We start from the raw sequence: 23257 nt of genomic DNA, 5'->3' as shown, positions 1-23257 counted from the left end.
ATGAAGGATTTTCTTTTTTTTTTTTTTTTAATTTTTTTTTTTTCAACGTTTTTTATTTATTTTTTGGGACAGAGAGAGACAGAGCATGAACGGGGGAGGGGCAGAGAGAGAGGGAGGCACAGAAGCGGAAACAGGCTCCAGGCTCTGAGCCATCAGCCCAGAGCCTGACGCGGGGCTCGAACTCACGGACTGCGAGATCGTGACCTGAAGGATTTTCTTTAAGAGTGGGAAGAATCATCTGGTATCCACATCCAAGCAGGCTTCCTGACACCAAGTAAACAATAAACTCTTATTAGTAGAAATGCTCAGGCTCTACAAAAGTATATTCTACCATTACAGATGGTCTGATAGAACCTAATCCTTTGTACATGTGAGCTGTTTGAAACAGGGAATCCAGACCTTAAACTTACCTGGGAAATTGGCATCACAAATTTCTATACCTCCAAAATTCAGATAGTAGACTTCTCCCTTAAGGGCAGACCTGAAACATTACACACACACACACACACACACACACACACACACACATACACAAGAAAAGGCTAAGAGGGGAGCCTGGGTGGCTCAGTTGGTTAAGCATCCAACTCTTGATTTCAGCTCAGGTCATGATCTCACAGTCTTGAGATCAAGCCCTGCATCAAGCCCTGTGTCAGGCTGCCCAGTGGGCATGAAGCCTGCTTATGATTCTCTCATCCTCTCCTTCTGCCCTTCCCCCACTCTCACTCAAGCTCTCTTTCTCTCAAAAAAAAAAAAAAAAGAAAGAAAGAAAAAACAAGACAAGAAAAAAAGGAAAAGGTTAAGAAATGCTAAATGCATTATCTAAGCAATTTCACAATAACATCAGATTCTATTTTGATTTAACTGAACAAATAATGTTGGTCCTCATACATATTATTAAGTACATAAAAAGGAGCATTTAATAGCTTATTAAATAGTTATTAGTTTTTTAGTTTAATTAGTTTTTAGTTAAATAGTTATTACTCTTTCTAAAATTCTTGTCAGAATTCCCTTCTATTTCTCACCAACAGAAAATAATTTGGCAGCTACCTATGGTTGACTACGGCTTGCTAAGAAAAACCCTGTACTGTTCTTCACCTACATCTAATTGCAGTTACGCACAAGGTCCATCCACATAGCCAAGTAACGGGAAGAAGAATGAATGTTATCACCTGTGGCTTCTTGATTCAGGAATCAGTGAAGAACATGTTTTTGTCTTTGTCGGGAAGAGATTCAACTCATTCTTCTAACCCTATGAATGATCATCTTTATCAAAAGGTACAGACACCCACCAAGAGGGGACATATATTGTCGTAAGTATTTTAGGGACCATTATCTAGGTGTCACTAATACTATCTAGTGACTACCGAAGAAATCTATGGCATTCTAATTATCCAAGCTTCAAATCCATTTTTTTTCACCATTGGTGAATTCATTTCAGAATTGTCAAATTATATTAAGAAACATATTCAATAAATAATTATTAATTACTTATTTTGTGGAGGCACTTTATGTGAACACAAAGATTGTTAAACCACTGCTCCTTCCCTCAAGAGACTCAGTGTAGAGCTGGATGAGACAAAAAACAAACAACTACCAAAAGAGAAATGCTTTCTCTATCTACTAGTGAACTTAACAGATAAGAAATGTATCTGGCCAGCCAAGAACAAATGCCCCTTTAAAGGTATCTACCACCAACAAAGCATTTATTTTCATTGACAATTCCTCGATATATTTTTGATAAAACTTCATTGAATACAGGAACATTTTGATGTTTATTACCCTACTGAATTCCCTGACTTTAGAAATATCTCTATTTAAAGGGTGTGCTGGGAAATGTACTTTACTCTCTATTCACTCTCTGAAGTAGTCATTCATGGTTCATTTGACCACTCTAGGGTTCAAGTTCTTTTATCTGAAAATGAGAATGCAAATTACTTCATAGATATAAAGCCTGGCATCAATGCTATTTTTAAAAACCTCATGATTCATTAAAACTCTTCATAGTCTCTGTACCCCAAACCTCTAGGTGCTTAAGTGCCACCAAAGCTTTATCAACAAGTACTCACATACCACTCACAGGAAACACTCACACTGTGAAGGGCATGTGTTCACGTAGTAAATGCCAAATGTACAGAGCTTTAAATAATTATGACATGCACACTTAAAACAGATCCCCATTGTCGGATTTAGTAAAGTACCACCAATTTGAATGTGCACTTAACATCTATGCACATATATTACCTGCAAAACTGACAGAATTTCAAAACAGTATTAAAATATATATATATATATATATATATATATATATATATATTTTTTTTTTTTCCAACCAAAATACATCTTCACTGAGTGATAGCTAAATAGGAAATACATAGTAAAGTAACAAAAATGCAAATCATGCAAGAATTATTAATTTTAATACTGAATGCAATATATCATATTTAGCAGCAGAAATTTTTGTGGTTGTTTTATTTAATATGCTGAGTATTTAAGCAAAGGAAGGATCTTAGTAAAAACACCTACAGTGGTACAAAACCATTGGGAGATGTCAAAACAAAACTTACAGTGAAACTAATTGGACTATATGGAGTATGTAAGAAAAGATTGATCAAACTTTGTCAAAACTTTAAATACCACCTCAAGACCAAGTTGAACTTTTCATGAATTTATTGCACATGTATTACTAATTCACCTATAAAGCTTTTCCAACCCCTAAACTAGATGATTTTACTTTTAAGCATATAATGAACTAAAATAAGAGAACTACTTAAATGGTGAATCAATATGTGTCTATAGTTATAGAAGTGGTTCTGGTGCTCTTTCCTAATATCAGCATCTACTAAAGAAGCACAATACATTGAATTTTTTTTTCCTTTGGGAGGTAAGAGATTAGGGAGCCTCATTCTTCTGCCATTAGAGGACAGAGTGTCCACATATTATTAATGTCCACCTAATGAGATATTTACATCTCAGGCATGTTGTTCATATGGGGGGTAAAAAAGATTGAAATAGATTTCCAAGTAACTGAGAAACCAGTATGTAAAGCATTTTTAAATCTAGATTTTGTTAATATATATGGAACTGAATTTTCCAATCTGTCTCCTATCTGTGACATTGTTCATTTAAATAGGTTATTCTCCATAAGGGTGACATGGGTTGCTGTATAATCTAATATCTTCCATATTTCCCATCTCATCCCCATATTCTAAGATAAACCTTAGGTAGAACTGGCTGAATCTTATCTCCTTTAAATCTACTTCACAAAGAATGGTTCTGAGACCATTACACCAGAGCTTGTATGTAGATTCTATGCTCTTACTCAAATCTATTTAATCACTAGGACTAAATGTCAATATTCTCTGGTCCAATCAACCATGGCAAGTATTCCAGGATCAAATGAAACAAAGTATGCCAAAGTGTTCCCAAGGAAATATATCTGGCTGTTTATTTCCTCAGGAGTTTTGTGCATATGGTGATAGATACTTGGAGTTTCATGGGCCCCTTTCAAATACAGCAAATGACTACAATATATGACAGAACATCATAAATTCTCTCAGAGAATGGTTTACATTTGTCTTGATGCTTAGAGGAGGAAGATATTACTATTTGAAACAGTAAACTTTCTTGGGAACTTTTTGAAAATATTAACAAATTACATTGAACAAACCACTTTCACCATAGATGAATGTTTTTCATAATGCAGTAACTGCTTAATTATGCAGAGGAAAATAGATTTTAAAAAAGATTGGTGCAAGTCTTGGTTGCTTGCAATATGTGATTTGTTGTCCTTAATTGGTTACTAAATTTGTCAAATATAAGTGTGCCAAAATTAACCAGCTTGAGAAGCCAGTTGAAGGCTGTCATATATTAGATGAATTTCTCATCTCTTTATAGTCAATGTCCATTCCTCTGTTAATCAAGTGTTCATTAATTATACAGTACAGTTCTCTGAAGTCCATATACAAGGAGAGATAACTGTGTTTATTGTGTTGACAACAATAAAGGAGACAACGGGATAAATTTCATACCCAAGACATTCCATGAGAGGATCTAAAACTACTTCTCCGGCTCCCTTTATATTCTACTTACTTCCCCACATGGCATTTGACATTGTTTAGTGGACCTTTAGATCCATTGTTTAGATCCTTTCCTATCTCCTTGTCTTTGTACTGAATGCTGTGCCAAGATATCTTCTTCCTGGCTTCTTCTTTCCTATCCCCAAGTTTGGAAATCTGTTGATCACCTTTTAAGACATAAATCAAATAAAATTTCCCTATGTATCTTTTCTCACAAGTCTAAGCCACCATCTACTGTGTTGTAGAATTTGGTATATATTATTATTATACATTTATCTTATTATATTTTAATAACATTTGCCTTGCCTGTTACTCCCACTAGACCAGGCACTTTTCCAGAACAGACACAATATAGCATCCATTCTGGAACTCCATTAGCACAGTGCTTCATACAAAGTGTGCTCTCAACAATGCTTTTTGAATGAAGGAATGAATTTTTCATTGATTAGGCATTAAGATAAATTCATCTATGTAAAGACTCCCTTTTATTTTTTTATTGCATGCCTTGTAGCAATGACAATAGCAACAAAACAACAGACATTTATTGAGGATTTGTCTAGTGCTAGGCACTGTGCTAATAGCTTTACATCCATTATTTATCTCATTTAATGTTCAAAACAATCCTCTGAAGTGAGTACAATCATCATCCCCATTTTAAGAGAAGGAAACTGAACAAAGAGAGATTACACATTTGGCAAATGGTAGTGTCACAATAAAAATTGAGGTCTTATGACTCTAGCACTTGCCATTTTGAACAAATACAAAAAGCAACCTCTCACATGACTGATAGAAGAGCGAATAAAATGCTTTAGCCAGTGGCATAACTAACTAAACATCTGAAAATAACCCCCTATTAACTTCAAAAATAAATGACTCTTCATAAGAAAGTCTCCACTGCTTTCATCTTTCCCACCCTGCACTGTATTTATTAATGTATTGCAGTTGTGATAAAAAGAGATTTCATTATTTACTCTGGTAATACTCAATTTATATATGCCTACTTTATCACTATGTAGTCTTAATTCATCAACTATCTTACCATTAAATATTTCTTTCAATGAATAATTCCCATTTTGCTTCTAAAAAACTTTGCATTTATTGTGTAAAGCCATGGAATATAAAAACCATCAAGGGACACCTGGGTGGCTCAGTTGGTTAAGCCTCTGACTTTGGCTCAGGTCATGATCTCATGGTTGGTGGGTTCAAGCCCCACATTGGGCTCTATGCTGACAGTTCACAGCCTGGAGCCTGCTTTGAATTCTGTGTCTCCCTTTCTGTCTGCCCTTCTCCTACTCATGCTCTGCCTCTCTCAAAATAAACACTAAAAAATTTTTTTAAACATCAAAAAATTAAACCTAAGCCTTAAATAAAAAGATTTTTAGATAGTACTTTGATTAATTGTCCTAATCATTTATTTATTTTTTTTTAATTTTTTTTTAATGTTTTTTATTTATTTTTGGGACAGAGAGAGACAGAGCATGAACGGGGGAGGGGCAGAGAGAGAGGGAGACACAGAATCGGAAACAGGCTCCAGGCTCCGAGCCATCAGCCCAGAGCCTGACGCGGGGCTCGAACTCACGGACCGCGAGATCGTGACCTGGCTGAAGCCGGACGCTTAACCGACTGCGCCACCCAGGCGCCCCTGTCCTAATCATTTAAAGTCTACACAGTGTTGGTTTTTATACACACACACACACACACACACACGCAGAAAAAAAAAATCTACTATATCCTAAAATTTCCTTTTATTTACATTAATGCATATAAAATTCAGTTATACTAACATTATGGTTTCAGAATTTCTAAATCAACAGGAGAGAAGTAAATTGAGTTAAAATTCAATCATTTATAGAAATCACAACACTGTGCACCTAATGAGACATAGAGATTGACTTGAATAAAGAGTGAGGAAGTATCTGAGGTTAAGAACAGGTTCTATATCTTGATTGGCTCCTTAGTCATCCAAAAATGTATCTTTTCAACTAATTTTTCCTCTGTTATGCCTTGTCCTTTATTTTCCATTTAACCTTTCTTGACTCTTTTTTACATGCTATTTCCCAAATATTAAAAGATATATACATTTCAAAGGATTTCAATTTTGGGGCACATGGGTAGCTCAGTCGTTAAGCGACTGACTTCAGCTCAGGTAACAATCTCGTGGTTCACGAGTTCGAGCCCCTCATAGGGCTCTGTGCTGACAGCTCTGATCGTGGAGCCTGCTTCAGATTCTTTGTCTCCCTCTCTCTCTGCCCCTCCCCCGCTCACACTCTGTCTCTCTCTCAAAAAGGAATAAACGTTAAAAAAATTTTTTTAAAGATTTTAGTTTTAACTTTTTTCCCCCAACAACCAATTCTCTCCCATCTCATATGAGTGAAACATCATTATTTAAAATTATATTGAGATAAAATGGAATGTTAACTTGTTATTCAGAATGTGACATGCCTGGTCTCATTTTAATTCTATGTCTAATTATTTTCAAGTGTTTTTAGACTGTTAAAATGGAATATGTCCATTCTGGCATGAATCCTGGTACACCTATGGTATGCCAAGCAGCAGTGTGTTGGTCAAGATGTACTCCTGCTTGCGGCCCTGTCACATCATATTTTTTCTAAAATTTTTAGTGAAAACAAATAAGGAGGAAAACAATATTTTCTTGAAATCAGTTATCTTGAATATTACATAATATTCTCATGATTTATTCAAATATCCTAGCTGATTTGATATGATTTTTGGACTCTTTTTTGTTCTATTTACTGCCATTGAAATTTATTCATTTTCCTAATCTGATATTTTTATGGATTAAACACTGTTTATTGATTTTCAAAACAGAATCCAAAATTCAGCAGTCTTTATCAATTAGCTCAGTTTGCTCCGATTCCAGCTAAAGGGAATGAAAGTAGGTATTCTACAGGAGTTGTGGAAATGCATGAGGCAGAGTTTCTGCAGTACATTTCCTAATTCCCTACCCCTTTAGGATGTTAGGACATATTCCTCTAGCTCGTGGGAATGTTGCTGGCAGACATCTCTCAACCAACAGTTCTCTTGAAAACAGCTTTGTCTGAATTGCATCACTCTCAAAGTCATGGGTGTCTTCACAGGATAGCCTGCAGTCAATGAATGATTCGTGTGCAGAGATAGCCATCCACCAACTTTGCTCCTATTCAGAACAACTATAAGGGTTTTTCGGCACTCCCCATGGATGAACTGAGGTCACTGAGACTGCATCACAGCTCACCTCCAGCCTCCTTCCATTCCTGCTTTCTTCCCTTCCATTCTTCCAGTGTTGATCTCTAGATTGCATTCTAAAATTCCTCCCACTTGCTAATTTCCTTCTCAGAATCTATTTCTGGGGAAACGTTGAGATGAGCTCTACCCAGCAAACTCTAAGAGAGGATCAATTGGCTTCAACCTTACCTGTTAAAAAAAAAAAAAAGGATTTACTCTATGACTGAATGTCTTGATGAGGAAACAAGCACTATTCTCTGCCAAAAATTGAACATAATCGAATACTTACATAAGCATGTGAAGAAAGTTGGTTTCTCTCTCCACTTACAGATTTTACTTAATCAAACAATGCAAGAAGGATTTACTTAGCAGATTTACTTTTGCCTAAAATGATAGTATAGGAGAAAAGTGACAACCAGTCAAGAGAACAATAGCCTTAGAAGATTAGTTGAATTAGGAATTCTGTAATAGGATCACTGAAGACCCACAGAATGATCCCTTTTTAAACTGGGCAAAACAAACACATAGCCCGTGCTGCTTTCTTCTCCTCTTAAAAATATGAACTTCATTCTTATGTGTCTCTTGTATATTTAGTTAATTAAAAGGAGAAGAAAGTTTAAAGCTGAAGCAGAATCATAGTCCACCAAAATTTGGAAAGGAAGCGACTTTTAAGTTATCTAATTTAGATCTCCTATTTTAAAGATGAAGGACTTGATAACCTGTAAGTTTTAGGGAAGGTACTAGAAGTCTTTTTCTTTTCCCTTTTTTTTGACATTGTGCTACCTTTCACCAAATTTTTTGTACACCAAATATTCATATTATACAAACTGCTCTCAATTATTATATCCTGAGTTTGGTGGGGGTAGATACAAATAAGTAAATGATTATGTAGCAGTTTGATGAATTCTGTAAGAAGAGTCAGTTCAAGTATGTTTTTACACTCATAACCAGAATCTAGAATAAAAAATTATATATGTGCCTGCATGTATGTGTGTGTGTGTGTTGTATTTCAGCTTTAAATACTAATCCTTTCACTATTTCACATTTGGGTTTTTGCCTTGACTGCATGGAATACACACTACCGTTTAAAATTCTTGAATTGTGTAACTGATAATAAAATGCTCTATCATAGGTAAATATATGCAAATATCTAATAACATATTTAACTGCATATTTTAAGGTGTTAGGTATGGTGTTATCAATGAGAATACAAACATTATTATTATTTTTTAAACATTAATAATAGCAAATCATTTTATAATTGCAACAAGACCTAGCAAGCCATGAAGTAAAGTTGATTAATGCCTTTCTGATGCAGACTGGAAGCACCAAAGAAGTAAATTAATCAGAACTGCTGAATTGTTTGTCATGTTCTATTGCTTAAGTATTCCACATATTACTCAAGCCACTAAATTTTAAGTGGATCTAAATAACATATTGCATTAAATTAATTTACTCCCTAAGGATTCAATTGTGTAGATATTAATTTTATATCTTAGAATTAAAAATATATTTGCCTCAGAGTTGTATAACCACTTCCAACCCAAGTCATATTTACATTGCCTTGATGTTGGCCTATTACAAATCACGCAACCCACTCCTATTCAGAATATATGCCTACTCCCTGAGGAGATTGTATACAACATTTAAGCCTCAGAGAGGGAAACACAGTTCATCTTCCAAAAGACTAGTGAAGTCGCTTTGTGATGTGTCCACCTGCTCTGCAGACTTTCAACTCCAACATTAGATGTGAAGACAATTTTCCAGAGACTGCTTAGCCAAAGGGCACAATTGCCTGAGGTCAAATCTCTTAATATGGCCTGTTTCTGTTTGTGGGTGTGTGTTTATACACACACATATGCTGTCTGCTTCTCTGACTGAACCATCACTGATGTACCCATCCTAAGCAAGTCAAACAAGAGGAACTTTGACTCTAAGAAAAAAAAGAAAAAGATTATAAAAACAATAAAGCCCCTCCACTCTTCCGTCTTCCTGAAACTACTCAAAGAATTGTCCTGATAAACTATCCTAAACTCTACTGATAATCCTGAAGTGTGATCACCATCAGGCAAAACTTAATAAATATTTGCTTTTCTAAAGCAAGAATCTTCAAACATTATTTCATTGCATTATTTTATTTTATTGCAAACCGCTATCAGTAAATGTGAGGGTTATGAAGTATATGTGTATTTACTTACTTTATGAATCACTCACATGTAATTATACTAATATGTATACCAATATTGTAAAGTTTTTTGTTTTTTCATTTTTAGGTACAAGTGAATAGAAATAGGAATTCCAGAATTTTCTCTGTATATCAGCTTTCATCTTGAGCACCCACTAGCACTGGGGCAAATTTAGGATGAGGTGAATTATCATTGTACAGTGTCATGTAAATTAGTACCCCCCGTTCTCCACTAAATCCCAGTAGTTCTCTTACCTAGTCACTGAGACAACCAAAAACATTCCCAAAGCCTACGTGCTCCCTGGGTTAGCAATATTTCATCTGGTTGAGATGCCAACACTGATCTAAACAGCTCATAGAACAGGCTGGGCCCTGGCAATCTGACCACACTTGGCTTGTAATTATTTTCCCAGCTGTACAAATAGTGAGTTGATGGGATCATTCCAGTTAATAAGATTTACATTTTCCTTCATTTACAGAGTTCTCAAAAAACCAGGCATTTTGCTGCATTTACTAACATAATCTATAAATTCAAAAAAGAGTTGAAGAGGGATTTGTAAGAAAGGAATACAAAATGCTGATATTTGACATTGCAAAATATAAATAAAATTTCCCATAAAACAAAGATAATCTTCATTTTCCAATCCATTGTTGAAAGATTATGTGGAGAAAACAACTTCATTTCCAGTATTATAGGTAAGCTAATTATTTTCAAAAGTTAGCCTTTGCTTAAGGGAGTTTTGGTAAAATTCCAATGCAATGACTTTTGTAACAGTTCACATTCAGATCCCAAAGCTTAGTATGGTACAATTCTGGGTTAAGAACATATAAAAAATTACAACTGTTTATAAAATTATCTTTGTAAAATAACTGGCAGTTTCTTGTTTAATATAAACAAATCCAAATAACAATTACAATCACTTCTTCATGTATATAGGAACAATGTATATAATTACCCTGCATAAATCATCAACTTTAAAAACCACTGTATTTGCAGGCTTAAAAGGCGATTATATTTTATATTTTCCTATGATGTAATTCACTTAAACTACTCTTATATATATTTCTTGTTGCAAATGAGATTTTACTAGTTTATTGGGGAGAAGAGACGGTGACAAGATTTCTAAACTTGTGGCTAAGAGTCATTTCCAAGATATATTTCTACTGTCAGGGTTTATCACCAATTTCCATAATTGATGTTGCATCTATAATACCACAACTTTTTAAATACTATAGATAATTAACTAGTCCTCACTTCCAGCTGATTATTTCTATCCTCCAAGGAGCCTCATGGGATAATGGACAAAATGTCAAAAATAATTAAGAATAATGATGGTGGCAACTCAGCTATCAGACAATGTGCACCTCAGACTGATTCTTTTATGCCTTGCCTTTGAGGAAATTTAGATGATTTAAAAGTCTCTTCCAGGCTTTAATTTTCCTTGGTACAAAAGTACTAAGATTCTGAAAAATAAAAACAGAATGCCTTTATGTTCATATATACATGTGCACAAATCCTAGGTTTATACATTTATTTTCATACTTAAGGTAGTAAGATCAACTGAGCCCTAAGCACCCCACAGCTTGTAAAGATACTGTGTATCTATATATGTAATCATTCGGTAACTTTCACATGATATTTGGAAAGCTAATGGAAATATTTATCATGCTGTATGAAGTCAGCAGAAATAATGCTTTCTTTTACTTTGTCTGGGACTTGATACATTTATCTTTGATGATACCAATACACATATCTTTACTTCTTAGGTGACCTAGTATGCTCATTCAATACATTCTCCAACAGTGGTTCCTCAGGGTTATTTAGCTGAGGAGAAGAAGGCAATATGTATTCTCATGTTATCACATACAGTGTAATTCACAGTGTCACTTTTGTCAAATTACATGGAAATTATTTATACTAATCATGTCATACATTGCGGACCATCAAGAAACTGGTAACTTCATTTCAACTACTTTTTTAAAGTTTATTTACTTATTTTGAGAAAGAGAGAGAGGGAGCATGAATGGGGGAGGGGCAGAGAGAGAGAATCCCAAAAAGGCTCTGCACTGTCAACACAGAGCGGGACCAGGATTTGATCTCAGGAACCATAAGATCATGACCTAAGCCAAAATCAAGTCAACACTTAAACGACTGAGCCACCCAGGCACCTCTGGTGTTTTCATTTCAAAATGCAAAATATTCTAAAAATACAAACATATTTCATAATATAACATATATCAGGTCTCATATCATCTGGCATTTTCACACTTTTATCTGTACTTCCTTACAGTTTTGAAAGTATTTATTTTGTTATATTACTAATACAGTATCCTCTTTTTTCCACTCACTGGCTCTGTGAGATAATGCAAAGATTCATGTCTAATATTATAGATGAAAGCCGTCAGTCTCAGGGGATAAGTGATTTATCCAAGGTCACACAATTGATAAATACATGTCATTAGAAATAGAAGCAGTCTTTCCTGAATTCGGATTATATTAACCCAAACCCATCTCCAGCTCCTCTGACATCACATTATTTGTACAAGAAAGTCAGATTGATAAAAATTTCAAATTGTACTAGTTCAAATTGTAAAAAGGAGCTCTTGAAATATAAGTATTTAATTTCACAAAATAAATATCTAAATTTTACTTAGTGCATTGAAACTTAAAGTTGACAATCCCAGTCTTAGAGGGATCTAGTTATATAGTACAATGAATGCTGAAGCTCTGAGAAAGCATATTTCTTTCTTGGATGTAACCTTTCACTCCCAAAGTCCTGTGTGTATCATCTCACCTGTCAACCAAAGTCAAGTCAAGTTGAACTTATGAAGTCAATATTCACTTTCACATCCAGAAAAGAGCAAGAAATGCAACAGGAAAATATGTAATAACCCTTTGTGGGTCTCTTGAATTCTTCAAAGATTTGTTATAGAAAAAGAAAAAAGAAAAAAAAAACAAAAAACAAAAAATCTTACATAAGGGAGTGCTGCACAGCGATGCTCACTCCTGGGACCATGCTCTTGAAAATCGCACAAAAGTCTAATGTCCCTGAAGATAAAGTAATTCTTTGCCACCATCTAAAATCCATGCTAACCAAGTAAAGAGGAGAGTGAGTCTGGGAAGAAGAGAAACGAATGCTGCGTTTAATGAGGAACTCTTTACTCTTCCCAATCGGGCCATTTCATGCCTTATAAAAGGAAGGCTGGTATTGGATTATGTCTAATGCTACAAAACAGTTTGAAGAGATAAGTAAAATCCTTAGGGACTCAGAAGTATTCCCAGGAGTAGGAGACTAATAAAGATTCCTTCCCCTCTGGATGTCTGGAAAAAAAGTCACATCACCATACATGCCACACATTACCACCCAAATTGCATATACTTATGATTTGATAGTTGGGAATCTTTGGGGATGGGATTTTTACTTCTGCTGAGTATGAAGGCTTTCTTGAGGTTGCTAATTTAAGCCATAAATAAAGCTGAAAATTATTCCAGTGATGTGACAGTTGCCCCCAGTTACCTGTAACGAATGTTTCTACTGGTAAATGATTCTAAATTACAAAAGCTCAAAATGCTTTGCAGACCCGTAAGATAATATTTTAAGGTATTTTTATATATTTTAAATAATTCCTTGACTGATTAATATTTATGATTTTATATAGAAACTAACTTTATGCTGCCGTCGGAAAGTTAATAATTTACAAAGGCTGCTTTGTAGTCTAATGGCAGCACTTGACTTTTGCTACTGCTTGAGGGCCTGCAACTTTGATGTTTCTGTCTTAAATTAAGAGAAAAGAAAGAGTCAGGTATCAGCTCTTCTTCAGTTACTTTTTCTGAGGGGTTCTTTTAACTGAGTTCCATGAAGCCATAAATGTCTTTTAACAACAATATTGATTGCAAAATAAAGCCTCTTTCCATTATCTTCTTAGAAGAATCACAGAGAAAGGTGTTTTAAAAGTTTGAGTAACATTACTTCTCTCCAGAATGTAAGTGTACTTAGTGCGAACTCTCTGGAGCACGTAAAAGGAAAGTTTCCGGAGGGGTTTGCTCTATAAGCAACCCTTTTCTTCTTTCCCAATTCAAAATAAATCAAGGAAAGCCACAGCATTAATTTCCTCTGACGGTGAATGTAGGAGTGTTTTAATTCAGAGAAACTCTCTGGACTTCTCGATTTGACTTACTAGTTTGATAACAACTACGTACAGCGAACAGTATTGCCTGCTACCTTGGGACCTAGGAATTGACAGGTAAAGGTTCTTGAGGTAACCAGCAGTGCCAGTTAGCCAGTCCCAGTGTCCAGGGAAGCTGGTAGATCGCAGCTCACCAAGTGGAACCATTGCATACTGAGTGCGTTTAGCAAAAACTCGGAGGACCTCCTTTTCCAGTGGACACGATCTTTTGTTGTTCATCCTCACTGTGGTGGGTTACTCCCAAATTCCAAGCATACTATTTGAATTCAGCAACCTGCCATTTTATATTATAATAAAGCATGTAGCAAAAGCTAAACATAAACCTTGAAATGTACTTACTTTAATGGTCTGTCAAATAATGTGAAAATTTTGTTCCATCCAAATAATGAAAAGTTGTTTATTGAAATATGAAACACTGACACATGGGAAACATGTATTGCTTGATTCCCAAGCAAATGTAAACTAGAGCTAATTTAAATGTTTTGAACTCATTAGCTGAGGGTTTCTATTTTGCAGACTACTTTAGGGTTCAGTCACATAAAAAAAGAGAAAACTTGTCAATAGGAATAATTTCTGATAGCAGGAGGAGCAAAAATCTGAATCTATGCTCCAAAATTAAATAGTAAGTAGGTTTATGTAGTTGGTAAAAAGTTGAAAGACCGCATTAACTTTTAATTAGTCAAACAATTAGTTTTTAATATTTTTGTTGATGCATGGTGAGAATTCCAGAAATAAAAAAAGATGTTATCTTTTCCCTGACTCAATGACTTATCCATCAATAATATATAGGAAATAAGTAGTAAAAATTGATTGAGAGAATGCTTTTTTAATTTCTCTCACAATTAAATCACAATAGATATAAAAATGATTCAAAGCAACTTAAGTGACTGTTTCTATGTTACTAAGTGAACACTTTGCTGAGAAATTTATGAAGTACTTTAATACCTGATGGGGTTCTGAATATTTGATTAATTCCAGAATATTTTTGAACATTTCAATATGTTGTTTTTCTAATTGGTCCCTTTCAAACAGAATTTAACATTAGCTCCTAGTTACCATTTTTAAGCATTTCTCAGTAGCTGAAATGAGCCATGTCTTAAGATAACTCACATATTTTGTGCTTCCAGAGAAGACATTGGGACTTCTGTTAATTTCTCCTTAGCTTTTTTATTTTATTTTACAAATTAGATTCCTCTTCTTTGCAAAACCATTTCACACAAATCTTTTTAAACCCTGCATATATGTTACTAATATTCTATCCAATTACTTTTTCTTTCTTCTTACAGTTTTGCATTGTCTATCTATCTATCTATCTATCTATCAATCATCTTCTATCTACAGTAATCCTCCATTACGGGAAGCATAAGGACATGTTCCAAAAGCCTTGGTGGATGCTATAAACCACTGATAGATAGTACCAAACCTTGTATATTCTGGTTTTTTCCCATATGTACACATCTATGATAAAGTTTAATTTATAAATTAGGCATAATAAAGGTTAACAACAAAAGCTAACAAATATAACAGTTGCAACTATATACTGCAATAATGTATTCTCTCTTTCTCTCAAAATATCTTATTGTATTCACCCTTCTTGTGCTGATGTGAGACAATAAAATGCCTACATGTTGAGATGAAATGAGGTGAATGATGTAGGCACTGTGATGTAGCATTAGGCCACTATTGACCTTCTGATGATACAGAAGGAGGATTATCTATTTCCTTACTGCAGGACAACTATTGCCTTACCAGGGGCAATGAAACCAATAAAAGTAAAACCAACACATAAGGAGAGATGGCGGGGTGGGGGGGGGGGGAGGGAGGGAGGAGGGCTACTGTATATGTTTGTAGGTTTCATCTACTTGTATTTATTTCATCTTACTGAAACTTCATAATAACGTGAGAGCTTCTAAAAGAGCTTGCTTCAGGGTTGCCTGCATGGCTCAGTTGGTTAAGCTTCCAACTTAAGTCATGATCTCATGGTTCATGACTTGAAGCTCTTCATCGGGCTCTGTGCTAACAGCTTGAGGCCTGGAGCCTGCTTTGGCTTCTGTGTTTCCCTCTCCCTCTGCCCCTCCCCTGCTCTCTCTCTCTCTCTCTCTCTCTCTCTTTTAAAAATAAATAAACATTTAAAAAATGTAAAAGAGATTACTTCATTTCTTGACACTTGCTTATCGACTTGTGCTACAGTTAAATCGGTAATAAGCCAGTGATGCATCTCTGGATCTTTAATACATAATGGAGGTGTTATCATTACCCACCCCTTTATTAGCATTAGTTAGTTAATTAGTTAGTTAGTAATAAGAAGAATATCATTGAGAAACCTACCAGCAGTATAAATAAGTCAAAATAGATAGAGAAAAGATACCGGGGAAGATAATTGTCTTATTAATTAGTCTTTCCTAGAATCATATTCAGTCTGGATTTTCCAGGAAATTAAATTGGTCGAAGATTTGTTAATCTTGTAAGGTTGTTATTCTTACCATTGACATAATGAGAAAATAGTTTCAAACACTACACTTTAACAAATATTTATTTTGTTGTACTTTCCTATTGCCATGCAAATAAGAATAAAATTATTAAATTGTACAAACCGCCCAAAATTTCTTTCTCATGTCCACAAATAATCCTGTGCTTTCATTTTGTCTGGCTTGGCATTTAAGAAGCATAGATTATACATCTAGAAAAGAGCAAAACAATTTATACTTAGGTTGTGTTTTCATAAGCAATTTTAGAGAATTACACCATTCAAGCAGAGCTGGTTGGAAGTTACAGTACACAGATTGTGTAATAGTGTAATGCTTGTGCAGAGTACTACTGGAATTTTATTTTTGGTATTAGCTCCCATTCTAATTACATGTGTGAACTCGAGCTCATCACGTTGTCACTTAGTCTCACTTTCCTTACCTATAAATTGAGACATTTGACCTGAATTATGCCAATTTTTTTTTTTTATCTAGTACCTTATGTTTATCTCGGTTTTCACCTCCTAGATCATAGTCTTGAAATTCCTGAACGTTTCATTCTACTTGAAAGTGCTTACAAATTTACAATATGCCAAGAAATTTAACAAATCTACTTTAAAAATATATACATTGTTAAAAGACATTGTCTTTGGACAGAGTTTCCAATTAAAAGTATATATAAAAAGTTAGAAAATTAGGTAAATACCCATCTAAATTGGTTCATTTAAAAGACAGAATGAAGCCAATCCTCCCCTGATAGAAAATGGCTTTGAGGACTAAACATGAACCAACTTTTAAGTGGGTGAAATGGGAAAGTAACTTTTAAACAGGGGTAATCTATACATTTGGTGTTCTGTTGTGAGAAGTAAATGCTTATTCTAATGCATTTAAGCAAGCACTATTAATGATTAATGACATTTTTGATTCTGTAACTAGACCTACAAATTCTTGAATAATTAATGAAGTACTCAATACTGCATAGGATATCCATCTGCTAAGAATTTGTGTGTGGGTGTTCAAGCTATTAATATTGAAAGCCTTACAAAAAAACGTGAGGGAGAGATCTGGGATGAAAGTAATAATGTCTATTAAATATGCAAGTTTTTTTATTTCTTATTTTTAATATTAAATGCTTATAAACAGTTCATTAAAAAGGTAACTATGACCTAATAGCAAAAATGACATTGATCAATTTTTTCTCAATTATGTCATCTCATAATAATAATAATGAATAGCTATTGAGAAATTACTAAATTGTAGATATTGTGCTGAGTTTTAGGAATAGAATGAAGTAGAAGGTATGTCAGATGGAAAAGCAGTCATAATTCTTCATACTGCTTAGTCTGTTAGGTTGAGGGAAAATTATTTTAATGGGCCATCTTTTAAGGCATATTTGTGCATTCAATGGAGACACAGTTTTTGAGACATAAAATGAGAAAATAAGTGTTAGTCTGGAAGTCATTACCATGTCATCCTAAATTCTAAAAGATAATCTCATTCTTCATATTTCATATCATATTCTTACTTTCAGGTTGAGTTCTTAAAAAAAAGAAACTTATAATCCTATGATGATCTCAGAATTATAGACCTAGAATTGAATGAGATCTTTAAGAATGTTTAGCTCAATGTCCTTATTTTAAAAATAAAGAAACTGAAGCTCAGACATGTTAAAATGCTCCAGAATCCCCTCTACGTCTGTTATGTTCCATTCTGTCTCTCTTAAATTAAGCCTTCATTTTGAAATAACTCATGATAGAGCAGTTCTGTGGCCTAAGGTAGATACTTGGAGAGCCTAGAAATGTAACACTTCCCTTCACTTTGGAAATATGTCACGGTTCCATACATGGTAGAGAGGTGGAGGATATGGAAATATGTAAATTACCACTGAGTTCAGCTATAAATTATTCTCATTTCATTATCAGGTAAAAACTGGTAGATGAATCACAGGAACCTACCCCCAAAACCACAAGCACGCTGTATATACACTGTATGTTAGCTAACTTGAAATAAATTACATATACATATATATGTATATATACATATACGTATATATATGAAATAAAATAAAATAAACTGATAGAAAAGTTATATAATACACAGACTAGTGACAAAAATATTTTAAGAACTAGTAATACAATCATTTACAATTTTGACAGTATTACCAATATAGTCCCAGTAGTTTTAGTGTATATGAAATTAGTGTCATAAAGACTACCCTTTTCACTCAGTTAATAATATGATATATCAATACATTCATGCATAACAGATAGATATACATACACTGTGTAGTCATAATAGTGTAAATATTTCATTCCGCTAGAAATCAGAGACCTGTGAAGTTAAGTAGCAGGACATTTATAGTGTTCTAATTTTTAAATAAATTTATGACAGCTCAAATACTTCAAGCTTATCAATGAAAATGGAATTCTGAGTATCTTATTATCAATTTTAACTCTAAAATTATTTTTGAATATGAATTATGGGTGACTCACTAAGGATACAATGGTAAACAAGACAAACATGAACTCTGGTCTCTAAATATAAAGAGGATAAAATAATTACAGTATAATAAAATACACTTTGACGTGGAAAAATGTGTCAGAGTAGAAAATAATTAGAGTACAAATTAATTTATATGAAATCGTGTTTTTAAATCATTTTACTGGGCTGTAATTACATATTTACCCATTTTTAATGTACAATTTGATGAGTTTTGACAAATATACAGATCCATGTACCTGACATCCCAAGCATTGTATTTCTATCACCCAAAAAGTTTCCTCATGCCCTTTCACAAACAATTTTCCACCAAACCTTCCCCTAGGTAACCATGGTTCTGATTTAAATCACTACTGATTCATTTTGCTTGTTATAAAACTTCATATAATAGAATCATACTTATATCCTTTGGTTGTCATACCAAATCTCAGAGTTTAAACTCTTGGACTAAAATCTGTAAGAAGCAGGATACAGGTAAAATATCAAGTCAGGTCTTACGTCGACAGATGCTCTAATAAACAATACCATTAAATTTGGCAGTGGGTCTTGGGATATTATTCATTACCCTATGCCAACATTTTGTTACTTTCTTATACTTCATTCTATATTGCATTTTATTCTACATTTATGAATTTTACATACACAATATACTCAGTGTTAAGAAAGTTTACTTTATTGTATCATTTTCTATGTTTCTTTTATTAATCAGAAACATCTATGTATTTACTAAAATGTTCTGTATCTTAAGAATTTTGTAGATTGTATAAAAAACTAGATTTCTCTTCTCATGCCCACTGATAAATGACAAAACTCTAAACCATGCTTGGCAAAGATATAGGATTTATGGTACCTATTTTTATAATAGCCTCATTTCTAGCTCCATTTTATGTCGTTATGTCTTTATCTCTTTGTTGAATTTCTTCAGCTATTTTCTTCAAGTTATCTGGTTCTATACAATGTATTTCAATGTGCGCTGAGTTCAATTAATTCAATCAATTAAGCTGAAGATTTAAATTACTTTTCAAGTTCCTGTAAACTTTTGATCATTTAAGAATTCGTTCAGAGAACTACCCAAATTATGGTCTTTACCTTGAATTTCCTCTTGTTTTTAAGAATTAATTGTCATTCAGGGTGCCTAGGTGGCTCAGTCTGTTAAGCAGCCAACTTTGGCTCAGTCAATCTAACAGCTCAAAGGCTCATGAGTTCTAGCCCTGCAATAGGCTCTGTGCTGACAGCTCAGAGCCTGGAGCCTGCTTCGGATTCTGTGTCTCCCTCTCTCTCTCTGCCCCTCCCCTGCTTGTGCTCTGTCTCTTTCTGTCTCTCCCTCTCTCTCTCAAAATAAATAAACATTAAAAGTTAAAAAAAAGAATTAATTGTCATTTGATATATAATTTTGGTGTGGAATAATCTCCTTAAGAAATCCATAGGCAATCTAGGAAGTATTAAAATACAGTGAATTTGACATATGCTGGATACATATGGCCCTTTGTTGTTAATGTTTATGTGCACACACTTCCCAGAAGCAAAGTCCAAACCTACCAGATGTTAAAGCAACTCCATCTAAGCCCATTACTCTGATTAATCTAGGCTTATTATCAAGGCTTCCATCTTGCAAATACAAAGTCAAATAAGATGTAGAATCAGTGAACTTTCTGAGATTAATTAGGAGGAAATGAAGCCTCTAAACATTTCCAATATAGTAAATTATTTGATCTATAACAATACCACATACATCCCCAACACACATTTGAAGGAAAAGCTTGAAGGCATAAAAAATATGCTTATAATAGAAATTATTGCTGAAGCTAGCCAGATGCCTTTTCATTCATAATAAATTGTTGTTATACTATACTCATATGGCTTTTAGTTATCCAAATATTATTAAAATATAAAAATTACAACTCCTACCCCTACTGAGAATAAAAACACTAATAAGTTTCTTTTCATAAAGAAAAAAACAAATTCCTAATATCCAAAATATAAATATTTCTGAATCACCTTAAAGGTATGAAGAATGTGGTTGAAAGTTGCTATAGGTACTACTTCAGAGTAAACACTTTGCTTCATAACATGAATGCAAACTCATATATATCCTTTTAATGTTTTATTTATTTATTTTGAGTGCGGGGGCACAGAAAGAGGGAGAGCAAGAGAAAATCCCAAGCAGGCTCCCCACTGTCTGTGTGGAGTCGGATGTGGGGCTCGATCTTACAAACCGTTGAGATCGTGATCTGAGCTAAAATCCAGAGTCGGACGCTTAATGGACTGAGCCACCCAGGCACCCCACAAATTCATATATTTAGAGGAAATATAAAAAGACCACAAAATTAAGTTGACATTGTGCATTTTTGTGTCTATGATAATTATCCTTTTGGCCTTAATTTGCAAATTTTTTAACACATAGAGTAAAAACTTCTGAAATTCAATTAGACTTATATTTAAAGACAAAAACAAGGATATTGTATATTATTTTATTGTTTCTGACCCTCTAAGTAGAAAATTGTCTTCTATGCTCAATTAAATAAATCAAACAAATCCTGTCTAATGTGGGTTGGTTAACACAAGGGTTATAATTCCTAAATAGTCATGCCCATTAGAGGTAACTGTCAGGGAGTTAAATTAAGGATAAGCTCCAGATATAGCAAATGTTTGGTAAGGATGTTTTCCCATACCCAGTCAGCTCTATAACATCTTGGAAGTCTGGCTGGCTTTCAGGACATTTTATTCCACTAAGCAGCTGAACTCAAAGTTTACAAATGAGGCAGACACTGGAATCTGTTTCTGGTATATGTGCTGCCGAAGAGAGCACTGGAATCTCTGATACCTGTTCCACAAACTCATTTCAGGCTAATCATTTGACTTCATTATAATTTATTGTTTTAGAAATGAGAATAACTTTACTGGCATTTGTGAAATTGTGTACTACAGACCTCTTCAATAAGAGTCATCTGGGGTGTTGTTAAAAATGCATATTCCTGAATGCCACCATATCTCTATCACGTCAGAATATAAATTGTAGAGGCCAAGGAGATTGCATTTTTAATGAACTTTGTATTCAATATATATGCAACACACTTTGAGAGCAACTAAATTAGGCTGATAATATAGGATATAAGAACAAGAAGAACAGGATCTGATGAAGATTCCAGATCCTTTTGCCTTCCAGGAATGAAGCAGTAACTGTCCTCTTCCTGAACCTTCACACTGACATGGGCAGGAAGCAAGGGGGAGCTGAAGGACTCCAGTACTCTGGGTGGGACTTCTGTCTTACTTTTTTAAATTGTAGTCTCCTACTTCTTTAAATTGTAGAATCTGACAAACAATATATATCTTACTTCTTATCACTCTCACTAACATTTATGTGTGGAGGCAGAGAGATAGTTTGTCAATAAGTATTTTATAAAAGAACAAATGAATTAAATATCTGTATGTAACGTTACCCTTTATGTATCTGTGAAGTGACAATGAATTTATGATGAATTCTAAGCTCCCTGACTGTGAGGGTGACTACAGTTCCTTAATAGCTGAGGAGGTGGATTCCAGCTTTTAGGAAACAGAGGAAATACTATTTTTTGCAGTCTCTGATGTTGGAATGCCTTCCCCCCAACCTCTTATCGCAGTTTAATAAATGATAATCTTATAAATAATCTCTCAGCCTTCAATCATCTTCTCTTCCATGAAAAGTTCCGTGAAAGGTATTTTTAGACACTATTGATAAAATTTTAGCAGTCACTCTGGATAAGAATCCCATAACTAAAATATGAAAGTAATAATGATTTAAATATGATAATCTAACAATAATATTCATATGGTTAATGTTTGATCATTGGTTTTAAACTCAAGAACCTATCACTGACACCTATCACTGTTTTCTTTTATTTTTTGTTTTTTCTTTCAGTGTGGTTTCTTTACTGACCCCCACCTCTTTCAAGGACAGGTGCAGGCATCTGGGTGATGGCAAGAGATGTTCACTTGAAGGTACTGTTCTGATTGAAGGTCTGGCTGAAAGAAGTTTCTGGGACCTGTTGATAGAGCCACAGCTGGGTTCAGAAAACTGTGATGTTAGCCAGCGTCATGTGTTCTCCACCAAAAAAGTCCTCATTTTCAAGTGAGCATCCAGCAACCCCAGAAGTCACCCCACCTCCTCATTTCTATGCTCTGTAGCCTGCTTGTTGTGGTGCATGATGCCCAAGGTGGGCAGGTACTGGCTGGTAACACTACATTGCTATCAACAGAGTTCACCCATTGTGCCACCTGTTTCTTCTCTGCTGCTCCTCATTGCTCACATGGTAGGCAGTGAGATAGCTCTCAAATACACAGGATCCACGGTCCCCATGAAGTGCTGGGAACTTGCTGGCAGGAAATTTATGGAGAAATTTAGGGTGTAGTTGGTTTAAATAAAGTGAAAGTGGGTGGTACGGACAGCTTGCCAACCTGAACCCCACTGTACTGAGCTACAATGAGAGCCTTAAAGATCTTCCAGTTTTCAGGATATGTGTACAAGATTCCAGCCACCATGGTGAGTTCACAGAAAAGGGGTCACTGATTCTTTAGCAGCTTTTGCATTTATCCTGACATCTTCATTCCAAAGCCATCACTGCCACTCCATTTCCTTGTTC

At 34.5% G+C, this 23257-nt stretch overlaps 1 long non-coding RNA gene across 2 annotated transcripts; it reads left to right on the top strand.

Moving 5' to 3' along the window:
• Positions 1-201: 201 nt before the first annotated feature.
• On the top strand, positions 202-22895 carry LOC131497147 (uncharacterized). 2 transcript variants are annotated; one of them, XR_009254797.1, is made up of 3 exons: positions 202-274; positions 1029-1310; positions 22537-22895. It is a non-coding gene; the product is annotated as an uncharacterized LOC131497147 (long non-coding RNA). The 2 variants fall into 2 exon arrangements; XR_009254805.1 differs by having other exon boundaries at positions 206-274; positions 1112-1310.
• The last annotated feature ends 362 nt before the right edge of the window (positions 22896-23257 follow it).

Source organism: Neofelis nebulosa, chromosome 1 (genome assembly GCF_028018385.1).
Source record: "Neofelis nebulosa isolate mNeoNeb1 chromosome 1, mNeoNeb1.pri, whole genome shotgun sequence".
In the NCBI taxonomy this organism is placed as follows: Eukaryota; Metazoa; Chordata; class Mammalia; order Carnivora; family Felidae; genus Neofelis; species Neofelis nebulosa.
This window is presented reverse-complemented; position numbering and strand designations above follow the sequence as displayed.